Genomic DNA, 16,109 nt, shown 5'->3' with positions numbered 1-16,109 from the left:
ACAACATGCTCAAATGAAATGGTAGCGAACATTTTACTTTTATTGCAGGAGATTCAGGATATGGGTGTCGCTCCTGGCTCATGACTCCTCTGCTGCATCCTCAGACTCCTGCACAGCACAAATACAATGAGGCACACATAAGCACTAGAGGTGTCATAGAACGTACGTTTGGACTCCTGAAAACCAGGTTCAGGTGCCTTGATAAATCTGGTGGGGTGCTTATGTATGCACCTGAAAAGGTATCTGAGATTGTCCTGGCTTGCTGTCTGCTGCATAACCTGGCTTTACATCAACTTACCCCACCGATTATTGCAGTAGACAGTAAAGAAGAAGGGGTCCGTGTCACATCTGGGGATGTGCAGAGCACAGAGGGCGGAAGGCAGATTAGAGACTGTCTCATTACAAACTACTTTACATGTAAGTGCATAGTAGGATAAACATTTATTGCTCTAAAATGTGTTTGATGTGAGTGCAATGTTTTTTTTTATTTAAATTGTTTTGTAAATTGGAACCTTTAAAAAGAGGTTAGTGTGTACTCCTCATGTGGTAAATATGAACATCCCTGGAAAGTGACAGTCAGAGGTCAATGTGTAAGTGAAATTAGTGCTTAGTTTTTAAAACATCAGTATACTCTTGTTTAATTTGCAGAAAAGAAAGAGTGACACCATAGAAATGTAACTGCATTTATTGCAGTAGAACACAATAAATAATAAAGTATAATGCTTACACATACTTAACAAAACATTAACCAATAATATTGTTTTGCGCTAGCGACGCCTTTTCGCTGGCATATCACAATGTTTGGAGCCACTCTCTCCTCTCCCTCGCCCACCCCTGGTGCGAGCACCTCTCCTTGGAGGAGTACTTTGGGCTGATCTGCTAGGCGTACTAGCGGTACTGGTGGTGGCAGAAGAAAAAGGTGCCGGCAAACGGGCAATAAGTTCCTGCGGTATTTGCCCTGCCAGCCGGGTCACAATAGCATTCCCCTCACGAACTGTGGAATGTAAGGCCTCCACAGCCCCAGTCATTTGGGCCATCTGCACATTGGATTGTTCCCATGCATTTGCGAGACGGTTTATTGCAGCAGTGATCTGGCTATTGGTGCCGTGTATCCGCCTCAACTGGGCCGCAATTTGTGACATATGCCTAGTTTGACTCTGCATAAAGGTGGTTTGCTGCTGCTGGAAAAGGCCAATAGACAGCGCCATTTCTCTGGCTGGGTCCATACTTGGAGGTGCAGGTTGCTGGTATGATGGTGGTTCTGCAGGCCCAGGTGAAAGGTCGTAGAGGTCAGACACAGGGGCATCCACTGTTTCCAGGGTGATGATGGTTTGATCCTCTGGCTCAGGGGACATTTGCAGGGACTCCGGCTGAGGTGCCTGATATGAAGACGGCCCTGTGTATGAAAAATCACGGTAAGTATATAGGATATAATATGTTTGGATATAGCATTCTGAACACTGGATAGGAAAGAATAATCTTTTGCAACTACAGATTGTTTCACAATGTTTGCATTCCTGATTTCTTGTCCTATGCTACCTGCTTAAGGATGCACTTTTTATCTTTTGAATACACATTATCATTTGGACTATGTATGGCTGAGGGGGCTAAAAATGCAAAGTTTTTTTTACCTACAAATATGAGATGTAATCAGCCAAATGCTGCTAGACCGTGCTTTGGGGTAAACTAATACTATTTTAGTACTCCTTCTGTGTAGTCCATGCTTGGGTATTTTGACTAAACTGCGTGGTTGAAAAAGTGGAGATGTTGCCTATAGCAACCAATCAGATTTTATCTGGCATTTTGTAGAAAGCAAGAAATAAAGTAAAGTTATAATCTGATTGGTTGCTATAGGCAACATCTCAGTTTAGTAAATGTAGCCCTATGTTCTCATTGCAAACCATCTAAAAGAAACGAAATATAACATTGACAGCAACATTTGCACAGAAAATCTACTAACTCCATTATTTCTCTCCTAAACAGAAATCACGCACCTGCTTGCTCTTTTGTGCCCGAATCTCTCAGTGAAGGTGGAGGTGTAGGTCTCGGACTGGGACTGAACTGCGGTCCTGGCGAATCTGGATGTATTAGAAAAAGCATACAATGTATTTGCAGCAAAAAACAATTTACAAATATACAGTTTTTTTGAAAAATGTGTTTGCAAATAATAAAACAGTTCTAAACTAAAAATTTGTCCTTTAAATACTGATTGAGTAAAAAAGGCACTTTTAAAATAAATACACATTTTGAATAGTGTTAGCGTAAAAAGGGCAAATAATTTACCAACTACTTGGCCAAACGAGGGCGAATCTGTGTCTTGCACATTTATGCCCTCAACAATCTCGGCCAGCATGATCTGGCGCAGCTGCTCCTCGTAACTTGTATATTCCATAGGAAGAGGGGGGCCACCACCCGTTCTGGTTGACCTCCTTTCCCCGGCCATTTTTTCCTTGAGTCTCCTCTTGATGTCAGAGAATCTTTTGCGGCAGTGAGCTACTGTCCGCTTTAGTGGTCCCACGGCATTCACTGCATCACACACTCTAGCCCACAATTGGTGGCGCCACCTTAGCGGAGTCCGGGCTGCAAGGTTCCCAAAGATCACCTCATAGTAGGGAATGATATTGTGCACTAGCACACAATTTTCATCATGGGAGAATCTGACATTTCTCCCTGATTTTGTCTTCCTGTCCTGTCTCCTCAACCTCTTCCTCCTCTGCCCCCTCAACCTCCATCTCCCTCTCCTCAGCCTCTGCTCCCCTCTCTGGACATATTCACAAATAAATGTGAAACACACATAACACAGAAAGACGTACAAACACAAAGGACTAACTACAGACACACTCTCACAGTCACACACAAGTAACAAGTCAAATACAAAAAAAAAAAAAAAAAAGAAAAGAAATAAAAAAATAAATGTACAAAACAGAAAAATACCACAGGACTACTCACACTTCAAGCAGAATTCACAACACCAAACTCCAACTCAATCCAACACTCAGCAAACCACAATCCTCCAAACTCCTCTTACAAAACTCCTCAAAAACCTATCAAAGAAAAAGTGGCAGGCCAGTGGTTTACATAGGGCTTGTGATGTCAAATCTCCTGACTTTGAAAATAGGCAATAGTAACAGCCCATGAGACAGGTGTAATTTTCAAAAAAAAAAAAAAAAAATTCACACGAAAGAGCCGTCATTTAAAGCAAAAGCGCCGTGGTCAAATCTAAGCCGAATTGAAGATAAATTGAAGATGAAATGCGCCCATTAGTAAATCCGGCTGTTTGCCATGCAAACCCGCGGCGATGCATGGCGGCTTCAAGCCGCCACGCATCCCCCCTGTTAGTAAAATCTAGCCCTTAGTATCTGTTCATAAAGAGACGTATAGAAATCAATGATGGACTACATCTTGTTTCTTATATCATAACTACTACAACTACTCATCAGAAAGAACGCCTAGATCGTCTTCCTATTTTATTCTGAGCAGATCTAATCCTCTCGGGGATACCTGAGGCAATAATAAGGCACAGAGAACATAAATAGTCTTGTATGACCCTACAGATCGTAATACATTTTAAATCGGAGCATCTGACATATGAAGCAAACTGTCACGGCTAGAAATATTTGTGGATCCCCAACCTCTACTCAGATGGTAAAGCAGAGGGTGGTGGAGACAGAACACGCTGGGATAAGTTCAGATGGAGAATCACAATGAAGAAATACACGGACGATAAAGTAGTGTTGCAACTTTAGTATATTGTTCAATGGTGCAATAGCAGTAATAAAAGGCATGTACAACTCAGCTGTGCTGAGCACACGGTGGTTGAGAAATAAAATAATCACATCAGTACTTCAAGTGGTAACCATGAGCAACAGCATGAAAAACAAGCAATACAGTTCAACGCTGAGATGATGATCAGGAACACTTGTAACCTTGTAACACAGACAGCAATAAAGGAGAATCACTGACACAGCTTGAAAGTCCGATGAGGATAGTAAATAGACTTGGCTGATCCAGATGGAATGTGATTCACTTTAGCGGATAGTAATAGGTAATATAACGGTTCTTGTTAGCGGAACAACAGATGTAAATATAGTCTTGGTGAACTAGAGACATGCAATAGAATGTTGCTAGAAGTACAGTGTGCCAATAGAAGTCCAACACACAATGAAACGTAAGTTCATCCCTTTGACAGAAAGCAGTTGATATCGCACAGAACTTATTTAAAGGAACTGGCTCCTAGCTTGGCAATGATTCTTAGAAATAGTCCAGCAATTCACAAACAGCAGAATGATAAAAATAGCCGTGCCAGACCTAGAACCACAGTTGACCGGAACTTGATTGTAGTTCAACAGAATAATGAACAGCCGAGCAGGGCGGTAATGAATCCAATCAATATGAGCACAGTTTATAACAAGCAACTCACGACAGTTCAATGTGCAGATGAAAGTTTAATGAATAGTTGCAGCTTAGAGATGAACTGTGAAATGGTATTCAGCAGGGCCAAATAGAGATCAGCGATGACAGGCAATCTCGGCAACTGAATAACATCCAGGAGACATTCAGGAAGTAGGTATGCAGCCAGAACCCACAGTAGTGTGAGTAACATGAAGATCAGGCAATGAATCCCTGATCACAAGAGGTTGATATAGTCTTCAGTAACCAATAAGCTTCAGAAGGAGGTTTCCAATTAGGATAACAGAAAACAGCTATAAAAAGGTAGAGACTCTGAAACAGGAGACAAGCACCAACATAGTTCCTTAAAGGGCAAGTCACACAGCAGCACCTAGTTATGAGAGTGCTGTGTGACACAAACCCTCAGGAACCGGGGTATTCAGTGCATTTCTCAGCTGCAGATACCGGAAGAACTGATTGTGGGGTAATGGGAAGATCACTCTCAATTGTTCATATGTAGCTAATTGATTGTCTATATATATATTTGACCAATGGTGTGAATTTCTGCATCCTTCCACAGCGCTGAACCCTCCAACCCAACCAGTTTCCTGAAACCAGTATTGAACCATAAGGGAGTGTCCGGGTCTTCACCTCCCATCAGATCATGTGATATTGCCCATGGAGGGGTGCTGTGCAATCAACAATGCACAACTAAATGAGTTATAGAGCTGTAACATATTTACAGAGCTGTAACATAATTAACATAGGTACAAATCAATCTGTGTGAAGGCAGAAAACAACTATTTCAGTAGCTGGAGATGCATGGATGGATGTGAGAGTTAAAGCCCACAGAACAGGTCAGGAGAAGCCTCATGATAGTCAAGCAATGGGGGCACAGCAGAGGAGAATTTAACTGTGATGTTGGAAATAACACAGGATATATATTCCATTTTATAGACAAATCAAATTCTTTCTATAATGGCAGTTAGCAGGGGCGCACGCAGGGGGGGTTTCTGGGTCTCCAGAAACTCCACCCCTCCGCTAAAGAAGTGCCCCTACATAGCGGCACTGTACTATATAGCAGTCGCAGCGGTGCTGTATTGTATACAGCACCTCAGCGGACGCTGCTTTGACAGCGCCGCAGCTGCTGTATAGTACAGTGCTGCTGAAATGCAGCAGCAGCTCTCTCGCTTTTTTTTTTTGGGTGGGGGGGGGCCTTAAAAATCCTGCGTGCGACCCTGGTTAGCTTAGGAGGGTCTGTGTATGTGGCGATCTGGCATCTTACAGCATTAAGAATGTGATCTATTAGTCGCTGAGTATGTTTAGGTGTATGCATAGAGAGTGTGGGAGGGGATGCAGTCGGAATGTTGACAGTGAACATGTTGACATTTAGAATGTTGACACCATAATGTTAATGTCGACGCAGTTAAAAGGTTGACATTTAGAATGTCAACATGTTCATTAGGTCGACAGGGTTAAAATATTGACACTGTGAATGTCGACAGGTTGTAAAGTGGACAGTCACAATGTCGACACAAAGGGTTAGATTTAAACCGCCAGCACCAAAAAAGAAACAAAAAAAACGGATGTAAATATAAAATATGTATGTGTTTTATTTACATGTTTCTTTGGTGCACCACAAGCACCAGCATATCCATTGCTGCCAGGGCATGCTGGCACTTGGAGAACCACAAGTGCCTGCATGCCCTGGCACCCTGGGCCCGCTGGGACCTGTAGTGCACCAAAGAAAACAATGCAAATAAAACACAAACACACAAGTTAAAACACTTTTAAGTAAATTAAAAACACCCCAAAACATCCCTTATTCACCCTATTTATTGCTCACCCACAGCCTGGAGTCTTCATCTGTAATAGAGCCAAACGATCCTAGCTTGGCAAAACAAAAAACCCAAGGACCCTTACACTGGCTCTCACTGAAGTTGGACTGCTTTTTTGAAACTTGCTTTCCAAACATACATACTCTCCCTGGGGTTTTAAAATACAGGTGACAGAAATCTGGGCATATGTATCTTCCATTTACCACTTTCCCAGTGCTTCTGTCACAATCTATATCATACTTACCAACTTTTTCTTCCCTCTCTCCGGGAGATTTCGGAGGGGGGGCGAAGTGTAAGGACAGCAGGGACGGGGGGCAAGGCAGTTGCGTCATTTTGGCCCTGCATTGCAATGATGTCAAAGCTAAAATTACATGATTCACTGCAAATTATCATGAAAGCTTCCATCTAGCTCACTTCACTAGTAAGTGGGCAAGATGTGGGAGAATGGCCTGCTCTCCCGGGAGTCCGGGAGACCTACCCAGATTTCAAGACTCTCCCGGACATTCCAGGAAAATGGGCAAATATATATACCAAATTGACAGCTCCTTTGCAGAGGGCTTTGCTTACCTTTCTCTGGATCAGCTATCATAGTTTAGCAAATGTTGACTGGACTTGTATGGACAGTATAGACATACTGGACGTATGTTCTTGTTCACTAACCATGAGCAGGGCTGGTGCAAGGTGTCTCAACGCCCTAGGCAAAGCTTCAGTCTCCCCTCCTTCCCCAATTCCCACTGCTTAGCCCCTCACATACTTGACATTTGTAAAAGAAAAATAGTAACTCTTACCTCTTCCTGGCTGGCTGGTAAGGCTGCAGTCCAGATGTACTGATGTCTGATGTAGAATGCTGCCCAGGCTTCACTGCTTCCCAGAAGCTGATGCAGGGTATCTAGAGGGGAGGCTCCAAATGTTCTCCTTCCACCTCACCCTACCTCCTCCTCCGACTTTCGCACCAAAACCCTGCTGACACTATGCAACCTGCGTGATCTTGACCCCTCCAATTTCTGTCACCTTGTGTTACGAGCCGCGGCAGTGCCCAGCCGCCGCAACTCACTCACCCGCGTCCCGGCCGTCGCCATGGCGACCGGGACGTCATTTCCGGCCATAACCCGGCCGTTGCCGGGGCAACCAGCAGACGCTTCAGAGCTGCGTCCCGGCAATAGGAGGAAGCCGGGCGCAGCGATTCTACAGCCTGTGGGCTAATTAATAGGGGCAGATCATAGGAGGCAATTACAGGCATTAGCCTGCAACTGTGCAGGCCAGGGGCAAGCCCTGATTGGCTCTATTAGTGACTGCTCTATTAACCTGCAGGAGTGTGTTCAACCTGTGATTGGTTCAGCTGGGTATTTAAGGCAATGAGGTCTGCTGCCTCATTGCCGGTTATAGCGTCTGTGCTCCAGTCTGCTGACCTGCTTGTTCCAGTTCCTGTATCCTGTATCTACGTTTGACTTCCCGTGTATGACCCTTGGCTTCGTATTGGACTTCGCTTGTGTTTCCTGTGACCCTGATCCTTGGCTTGTTTACCCGTTCTGCTACTTTGCCTGTGACCTCTGACCTCAGCTTGTTCATCATTACTGTTACCTGCTGCCGGCCTTTGACCTCTGCGTGGACCTGACTCTTCTTGCCTGGGTTCTCCCCAGCCGGTACACACTTCACGACCCTCTGTCAGTCTGCAGCCCAGTCTGTCCCCACCATCAGGGGCTCCAGTGAACACCTGACTGGCAGAGTAGACTCCGGGTTGTGTTGTGCCGGCTGGAGGGGTTCCTAACATTATAACCGGCCCACTCACGGAGACAAGATTAGGATGGATGCAAGTGGATCCACACCGTCTCCGGCACAAACCCTAGCAGGCCATGTTGAGTCTTTGTATCAGATGATGCAGGGATTGGCTGAGCGTATGTCTGTTCAAGAAGAAGCCACAAAAGCTTCACAATCTCCTCCAGATCCCATCTGTGAGCCCAAAATGAATTTACCGGATCGGTTCTCCGGAAATAGAACCTTGTTTCGGAACTTCAGGGAGAGCTGCAAGCTCTATTTTCGGATGAGACCCCGCTCCTCCGGTTCAGAGCAGCAACGAGTTGGGATTATTATTTCCCTTCTACAGGTTGACCCCCAGTCTTGGGCGTTTTCTTTGCCACAGACCAGTCCGGCCATGCAGTCCGTAGACTCCTTCTTTGAGGCATTGGGTTTACTGTACGATGACCCGGATCGAGTGGCCTCCGCGGAAGCTCACCTACGGTCCTTGAAACAAGGCAGACGGTCGGCAGAAGAATACTGCGCGGAATTCCGTAGATGGTCACCTGACAGTGGATGGAACGACCCTGCCTTACGTAGTCAGTTCCGTGTCGGCCTATCTGAACAGATTAAAGATTCGCTAGTGCAATACCCGTCTCCTAGCTCTCTGGAGGATCTGATGCACCTCTCCATTAAAATTGACAGGAGATATAAAGAGCGGAAAACTGAAAAGGAAACGTCATCACCTCCATCCGCCTTCGTTCCTATCTCCCAGGATGGTGAGGAACCAATGCAATTGGGAGCATACCGTCTTTCCTCTGAGGAGAGAGACAGGAGACGGTCACAAGGCTTATGTTTATATTGTGGCGCAAGAGGCCACTTCTCCCGTTCTTGCCCAAACAAGTCGGGAAACGAGCATGCCTAAGGAACGAGGGGAGAGTTCACTTAGGTCTACAAATTGTCTCCCAGAAAAATGCACTATTGGTCCCTGCACAGCTCACGTTCAGTGCTCGTTCTACGAAACTATCAGACTTCATTGACAGTGGAGCTGCTGGCAACTTCCTTGACATCGAGTTTGCCCGCTCTGCTGGGATTCCGCGGATTAAACTCCAATCTGCCATTACGGTATGTGGCTTAGATGGTAGTCCGTTGCCAGGAGGCAAGATTACTTGGGAGACCCCACCACTACAGTTGAACGTTGGCGCTCTCCATTCGGAATCCATAGTCTTATGTCTTATCGAATGTCCATCGGTTCCTTTAATTCTGGGCCACCCTTGGCTATCCTGCCATAACCCCGTCATGGATTGGGCAAAAGGAGAAATTGTCCAGTGGAGCCCCCATTGTACACAGTCTTGCTTGACACTACCTCTACGTATTATTCAGTCTATTCCGGAGCAGCTCCCTTCTCAGTATCATGACTACTGGGATGTTTTCTCCAAAAAGGCTGCTGACACACTACCACCGCACCGCAATTTCGACTGTGCCATTGAGCTCATTCCGGGCTCTAAATTACCCAAGGGACGCTTGTATCCTCTCTCCGGTCCAGAGACCAAATCCATGCAGGAGTATATTGACGAAAACTTGGAGAAGGGCTTCATCAGGCCATCCAAGTCCCCAGTAGGAGCAGGGTGTTTCTTTGTACCCAAGAAGGACGGTGGACTCAGACCCTGTATCGACTATCGAGGGCTGAACCTTATTACGGTTAAGAACACCTACCCCCTTCCCCTCATCTCCGTTCTTTTTGATCAATTAAGAGGAGCCACTGTCTTCACAAAAATTGATCTTCGTGGAGCCTATAATCTCATACGTATTAGAGCAGGTGATGAGTGGAAGACGGCGTTCAACACGCTCTCGGGCCATTACGAATACCTGGTCATGCCGTTTGGCCTGAGTAATGCTCCTGCCATATTTCAGGATTTGATTAATGAGGTGTTACGTGAGTTCCTGGGACACTTTGTTGTTGTTTACCTTGATGACATCCTCATATATTCAAAATCGTTGTCTGCGCACCAGGGTCATGTCAGACAAATCCTACAGAAATTACGGGAACATCACCTCTACGCGAAACTCGAGAAATGCGAGTTCGAGGTCCAGAAGGTATCCTTCCTCGGTTATCTAATCTCCTCAGAAGGTTTCTCCATGGACCCAACCAAGGTCCAAGCAATTCTGGATTGGATTCAACCGAATAACCTCAAGGCGGTCCAGAGATTCCTGGGATTCGCCAATTACTACAGGAGGTTTATTGGCGGCTTTGCTGATATCGTGGCTCCTATTGTCACCTTGACCCGCAAAGGAGGTGATCCAACTGTTTGGTCACAACAGGCAATAAATGCATTCAAAACCCTGAAGAAAGCTTTTGTGTCTGCTCAGGTTCTCAGACATCCGGATCCTAGGGTACCGTTTGTTCTTGAGGTAGATGCTTCTGACGTCGGTGCTGGGGCTGTCTTGTCACAAAAGGACCCCCAGACCCACCGCTTACATCCATGTGCCTTTTTTTCCCGTCAGTTCTCATCAGCGGAAACCAACTATGACGTGGGAAACCGAGAATTGCTGGCAATTAAATGGGCCTTTGAGGAATGGCGACACTGGTTGGAAGGCGCTGCACACCAGATCTCCGTTATAACGGATCATAAGAACTTACAGTATATAGCCAAACGTCTGAACCCCCGACAGGCTCGGTGGTCGCTGTTCTTCACTCGCTTCAACTTTATTATCACCTATCGTCCTGGTTCCAAAAATATTCAAGCGGACGCCCTGTCTAGAAGTTTCCTGGCACATCATGCTCCGGTCACCTGCTCAGAGCCTATTGTTCCTGTGTCTATGATTCATGCCGGATTAACTCAAGATTTGAGCTGTACCTTACAAAGGTTCCAGAGGTTGGCTCCTGATAACACTCCGGCAGGATGTTTGTTTGTCCCAGTTCATCTAAGGAAGACAGTCCTTGCTGAGGCACACAACAGTCGGACTGCTGGGCATCCTGGAGTCTACAAAACACTGGAAATCCTTTCCCGTACTGTATGGTGGCCGTCTCTGTCTGCTGACGTCAAGAGTCACGTCCGGTCCTGTGAAGTTTGTGCCAGGAACAAAGTTCCCAGGACTCGCCCGGTAGGTCAGTTAGTTCCGTTGGCCGCCCCTGGTAAACCCTGGACCCATCTGTCCATGGACTTTATAGTCGATCTGCCACCCTCTGCGGGACACAATACCATTTGGGTCGTGGTAGACCGGTTCAGCAAGATGGCACATTTCATTCCACTCACTAGGCTGCCTACTGCTCGAGATTTGGCAGTTTTGTTCATTCAACACATTTTCCGCCTCCATGGACTCCCTACAGACATCGTCTCCGATCGGGGTTCCCAGTTCATAGCGCAGTTCTGGAGATCATTCTGTACCCTCCTGGGAATCAAGGTCAGTTTATCATCTGCATACCACCCTCAGTCAAATGGGCAGACTGAAAGGGTTAACCAGTCCTTGGAGAAGTTCTTGCGATGCTACATATCAGAGTTCCATGACAACTGGTCCTCCTTGTTGCCCTGGGCAGAATTTGCCTGTAACAACTCCTGTCACTCATCCACGAAAACCTCTCCGTTCTTTTGCAATTATGGTTTCCACCCCAGATCTAACTCTTTGTATTCACTCCAGTCCGTTGGTATCCAGGAGATCCGTTCCACTGCCAGGGATCTCAGAGTTGTCTGGAAGAAAGTACATTCATCTTTAAAACAAGCCTCACTTATTGCAAAAAAAAAATCGGACCGACACCGTACCCCCTGCTCCCTTAAGGTTGGCCAGAAAGTCTGGCTGTCTACAAAAAATATCAGGCTCAGACAACCTTGCAAGAAATTGGGCCCTAAGTTCATCGGGCCGTTTCTTATCATCAAGCAGGTGAACTCCGTCGCATTTAGGTTAAAAATTCCAGGCTCGTTAAGAATTCCAAACACCTTTCATTGTTCTCTATTGAAGCCAGTGCTTCATCCTGGTCAAGCCCAGTCTTCAAGTGTGCCTGGGAGAGGTTCCAGTGGGCCACAAAAATTCGTGATTCAAAAGGTCCTTGATTCTAAAAATGTTCAAGGACAGGTGCATTTCCTTATACAAGTCTACAACTGTTATAACACACTTTCTCATCGTTCACTCTCTCCTTGAACCCTTACAGTCTTCTTCCCTCTCCACTCCACCACGACTGCCCTCAGCAAGGAGACTAATGATCTACTGATCTACTCTTGGGCAACTTCTCCCTGCTCGTGGTCCTTGACGTCTTTGCCACTTTCCACACAGTTGACTATCCTCTTCTCCTTGACATTCTTCACTCCCTTGGCCTTTACGGTAGTGTACTTTCCTCATTTACATCTGTGATAGTTCCTTCAGTGTCTTTTCCTCTGGTGCTTGCTCACCTCCTCTCCCTCTATATATTGGGGTCCCTTGGCCCATTACGTTGCTCTCTTTCCACCTCCGCTCTTGGTCAATTCATCCACACATTCAGACTCCAACATCATCTCTATGATGACAGCACTTTAATCTAACGTTTCTTCCTTGATCTCTCTACCATGTGTCCGACTGCCAGTCTACCATCTCCATTTGGATGGGTGGATGCTTCATCAAGCTCAGCATATCCAAAACTGAGCTTGTTGTCTTTCCAACACCCAGTGCCACATCCTCTCCTCCTATCTCCATTAAGGTTGATGGTGCTGCCCTCTGCCCTATTCTCAATGTGCGCTGTCTAGAGATCATGATTGACTCTACCCTCAGTTTTACTCCCCATATCCAGGGCCTTGTGCAATCCTGACGGCTCCATATTTGCAGCATTGCCAAGATTTGCCCTTTTAATTTCCTTGATGCCACTAAGACCATCATCCATGCTTGTCATCTCCTGCCTTGATTATTGCAACTTCCTCTCTGGTTTGCCTGTCACACATCTGTCCCCCTGCAATCTGCCCTGAATGCAGCATTGTGACTAATCTTCCTCTCCCGACATTCCTATCCTGCTGTGCCTCTCTGGAAAGTCCTTCATTGGCTCCCGATTTCCATTAGAATACAATTCCAAGTTGCTTACTCTTACCTATAATGTCCTCTTTAAACCCTCCCCTTCTACAACTCCGACCTTGTCCCCTACTCGCCCACAACTTTCTGTCAATGATCTTCACTTCACCCCCTCTCCTATCATGTCACACTCCCGCCTTCAGCACTCTGCTCCCCACCTTTGGAAATCCCTGTTCCACCTGACCAATCTCGTCCCCAAACTTGAATTTTTCAACTGCTTGTTAAAACCCATCCTTGCATACCCAGCCCCATCCTAATAAAATTCCCTTCTCTTGCTCCACCTACCCTTTCCACTCCTTTACTTCCACCCCTATTACCTCCATTTGCTACCCTGCCCCATTCTAAGCAACTCCCTACTCTCAGTCCCCCTACCTCTTCCTCTCGCTTTGCTTCACCTCTATCATCTCCTTTTACTTCTCTACCCCTATTGAATATCAACTCTCACAAGCTTGGTTCTCACTTCTTCCTAGCTCCTCATCGTCTCTGTAAGGTTTTATTTGTTCTAGTTGTGTTTTCTAATGTAGTTGCGTTTGCTATTGTCTTTTCTTGTATTGATTATTACTGATTCCATTGTTTCTGTATATTCTTGTTTAGATTATTATAATGATCCAGTAAAAAGATTTTTTAAAAATAGGAAAATATAAGAAAATACTTAAAATGATCTTTATTTCCCTCGAGCCTCTTTCCCAGCCCACCAAACCATGACAAAACTGCATGTGTGAAACACAGAATACATTTAACCTCAAACTTACAAAAAATGCTTCCTCACTGTAATTTTTGTCTTCCCTGGTCCTATTACCACTTACAACCCACTAAAAGGATTTGTGAACTCATTCTTTCCAACTAATAAAAGAAATATACATATATATGAGTAAAAAAAATTCAAGCAACATAAAGGGTTGTGCTTTGTTTTAACTGTGATTTGCATTGGAGTTATGGTTTATGCATTTTCACTTGTTTGGTATTTAATAATACTGGTTTGGTTTTTACCAATTTCCACAGGGACTTAATTACCCTTAAGACAGTCGCATGCTTAGCTCCAGCTTTAATTATTGGGCCTCTATGGGTAGTGTTCCAAAGACAAGTTCAGGGGATGTGTGTGCCAAGGACATGGTTGTTGTGCGTACATGGTAGGCACAACATGACCCCGTTTATTGATGTGGTAAACATGATAACCTTGTGCATCGCTTTTCCTACATAAATTACTCTGTGACAAATTTTTATCCAATATTAGTATGCAAGTCTTGACTATGCTCCTTTAATGGACGGCTGCAACAACCATTTTAGGGGAGAAACTGTACTGTGCAAACAGCAGAGGGTCCAAGGCAGAGGACCCACCACCACCACCACACTACTAGGAAGAAAGACAGATGGTAACTTGAGTAAAAAATAAATCCAATTTGTTGTAGAACTTATTATATATTGAAATAAACGATTTATAGATGTATTCTCTCATCACATTATGCTGCAGTGTCATCTAGAGGATGAAGAGCTCTTCTATCTGGATTCAGCACGTTGCAATTCACTTAGAGTTACAGCTGCTGAGCAGCAAGTGATCCATGGAAATCTTATTCAAATATTGTCCAGTATAGTAATAGCACCTGAGGCTGTAACTACAGAACTACATCTCCCAAGATCCTTAGTCAACCGCTACACGGCCGAGGTAATTCACTAACAGACAACCAACAGACACCTCTCTGCGCACTATCCAGAGAGTGCTGTCATAAATGCTAATAATAATAGCAATTTGTTATTTTTCGTTGTTTTCAATAAAGTTTCTCCCATCTGCAGCGGATGTTTACAGACCATGGCACGGTCCCGTCACGTGACTGTAACGCCTGTCGTCACATCCGGCGCGGATCCGTTCATGGCCTGGATCCGGGAGGTGAGGAACCTGGGTAACACCGGAGAGGAGGGAGGGGTAGACCGGTACCGAGGGAACGGAAGGAAGAGCGAGGGTTTGTTGTGCAGTGTCGCGGGATCTGTTGATTGTGGGCTGATGAAGAACACGGCCCGGTCTCTCATAGTTGCTGCAGGGTTGTCAGCGAGCAGAGCGTCGGTCCTCTGATAGACGGCCGCTTCTCTGTCCTGCTGTCCGGTCATTACGTCACATGAAGTGTGTGCTATTCATGCAGATGTCACATCCAGCCCACACACAGCCAGTGCCTCATTACATAGACATGGGTTCTAGAGAGAGCACAGTCTGTTTATGTCCCATAAGTATGAGGTTGTCAGGCTGGTGATTCCTGCTGATTTCAAGTATTTATTACTAGATTATTGGCATGTACTAAGAGGCAATGGATCTCTTTGTGCAAGTAGAGCATATGCTTTATTCAAATCTATATACAGAGGTTTTAGTGAGCATTCAGCACTGTATATTGTAAGTTGGAATAATGAAAACGAATGTCAAATTGTTTGCACTGTGTCTATTTGCACCTTGTTTTATATAAAAATATATGTATTTCAAATGCTTGTATTATAAAGTATTCCATACTTATTATTTTGTTTATAAAATACAGGTAACTTGTTTAATAAACTAGCAACATTAACATAACAGAACACTTCTTTGTTTAGAATTGTAGATATGAACCTGGTTTCTGCTTAGTTTCACAAAATGTGAATCTCCTCTGCCGAAATACTTCCTAGTTTGACAAAGTAAACAAGTAGCAGAGATCTTACTATATTGTGCAAGCCGAGCAGAGGTAAATCTCCACTTGTCGTAATGCTTTCAAAATGCATTTCTAAATGTAAACTTTATATGCTTAAAATTACTTTTCTGTATTAAGCAGTTTAGATTAAATATTTAGGGCTATGTTTACTAACCGGTGGTTCTTCACCGCCGATTCTTGACGCTTTGCCGTTATTTATTTTTTTAAATGGCAATTTTTAACCCATTGAGTTTGGTCTCGAATAAATTTTGTGTTTTAAAAAAATTACGTCAAAGCACAGAGAATCAGTGGTTCTTCTGTTGGACAATACCTTCAGTGCCGCTTAAATTACCTATTATATGCAACTGGATATAGTGTTCATGTAAAAACTTAAATTTTCTTAAAGAAATATGCATGTATAATAACAACATCCAACAAAAAAGAGTCAATAACAGGTCTTTTAAATGAT

At 44.7% G+C, this 16,109-nt stretch overlaps 1 protein-coding gene and 1 long non-coding RNA gene across 3 annotated transcripts in view; one reads left to right on the top strand and one right to left on the bottom strand.

Moving 5' to 3' along the window:
• Positions 1-669: 669 nt before the first annotated feature.
• Positions 670-3,283, bottom strand: LOC142101669 (uncharacterized). The gene is made up of 2 exons (XR_012679118.1): positions 1,995-3,283; positions 670-1,396 (listed from the first exon to the last, which is right to left on the bottom strand). It is a non-coding gene; the product is annotated as an uncharacterized LOC142101669 (long non-coding RNA).
• An 11,509-nt stretch (positions 3,284-14,792) lies between these two features.
• Positions 14,793-16,109, top strand: part of RABGAP1 (RAB GTPase activating protein 1) — a 113,436-nt gene continuing 112,119 nt past the window's right edge. Inside the window, exons 1-2 of one of the 2 annotated variants that reach the window (XM_075184739.1) lie at positions 14,858-14,877; positions 15,567-15,694. The gene's annotated coding sequence lies outside the window, so the exon portion shown is untranslated. Of the gene's footprint in view, positions 14,878-15,566; positions 15,695-16,109 lie in introns of both variants that reach the window. The other variant, XM_075184738.1, reaches the window with a different exon arrangement.

This window comes from Mixophyes fleayi, chromosome 9 (assembly GCF_038048845.1).
Source record: "Mixophyes fleayi isolate aMixFle1 chromosome 9, aMixFle1.hap1, whole genome shotgun sequence".
Classification (NCBI taxonomy): domain Eukaryota; kingdom Metazoa; phylum Chordata; class Amphibia; order Anura; family Limnodynastidae; genus Mixophyes; species Mixophyes fleayi.
Note: the sequence above shows the minus strand (reverse complement) of the source record. Positions and strands in the feature narration are given on the sequence as shown.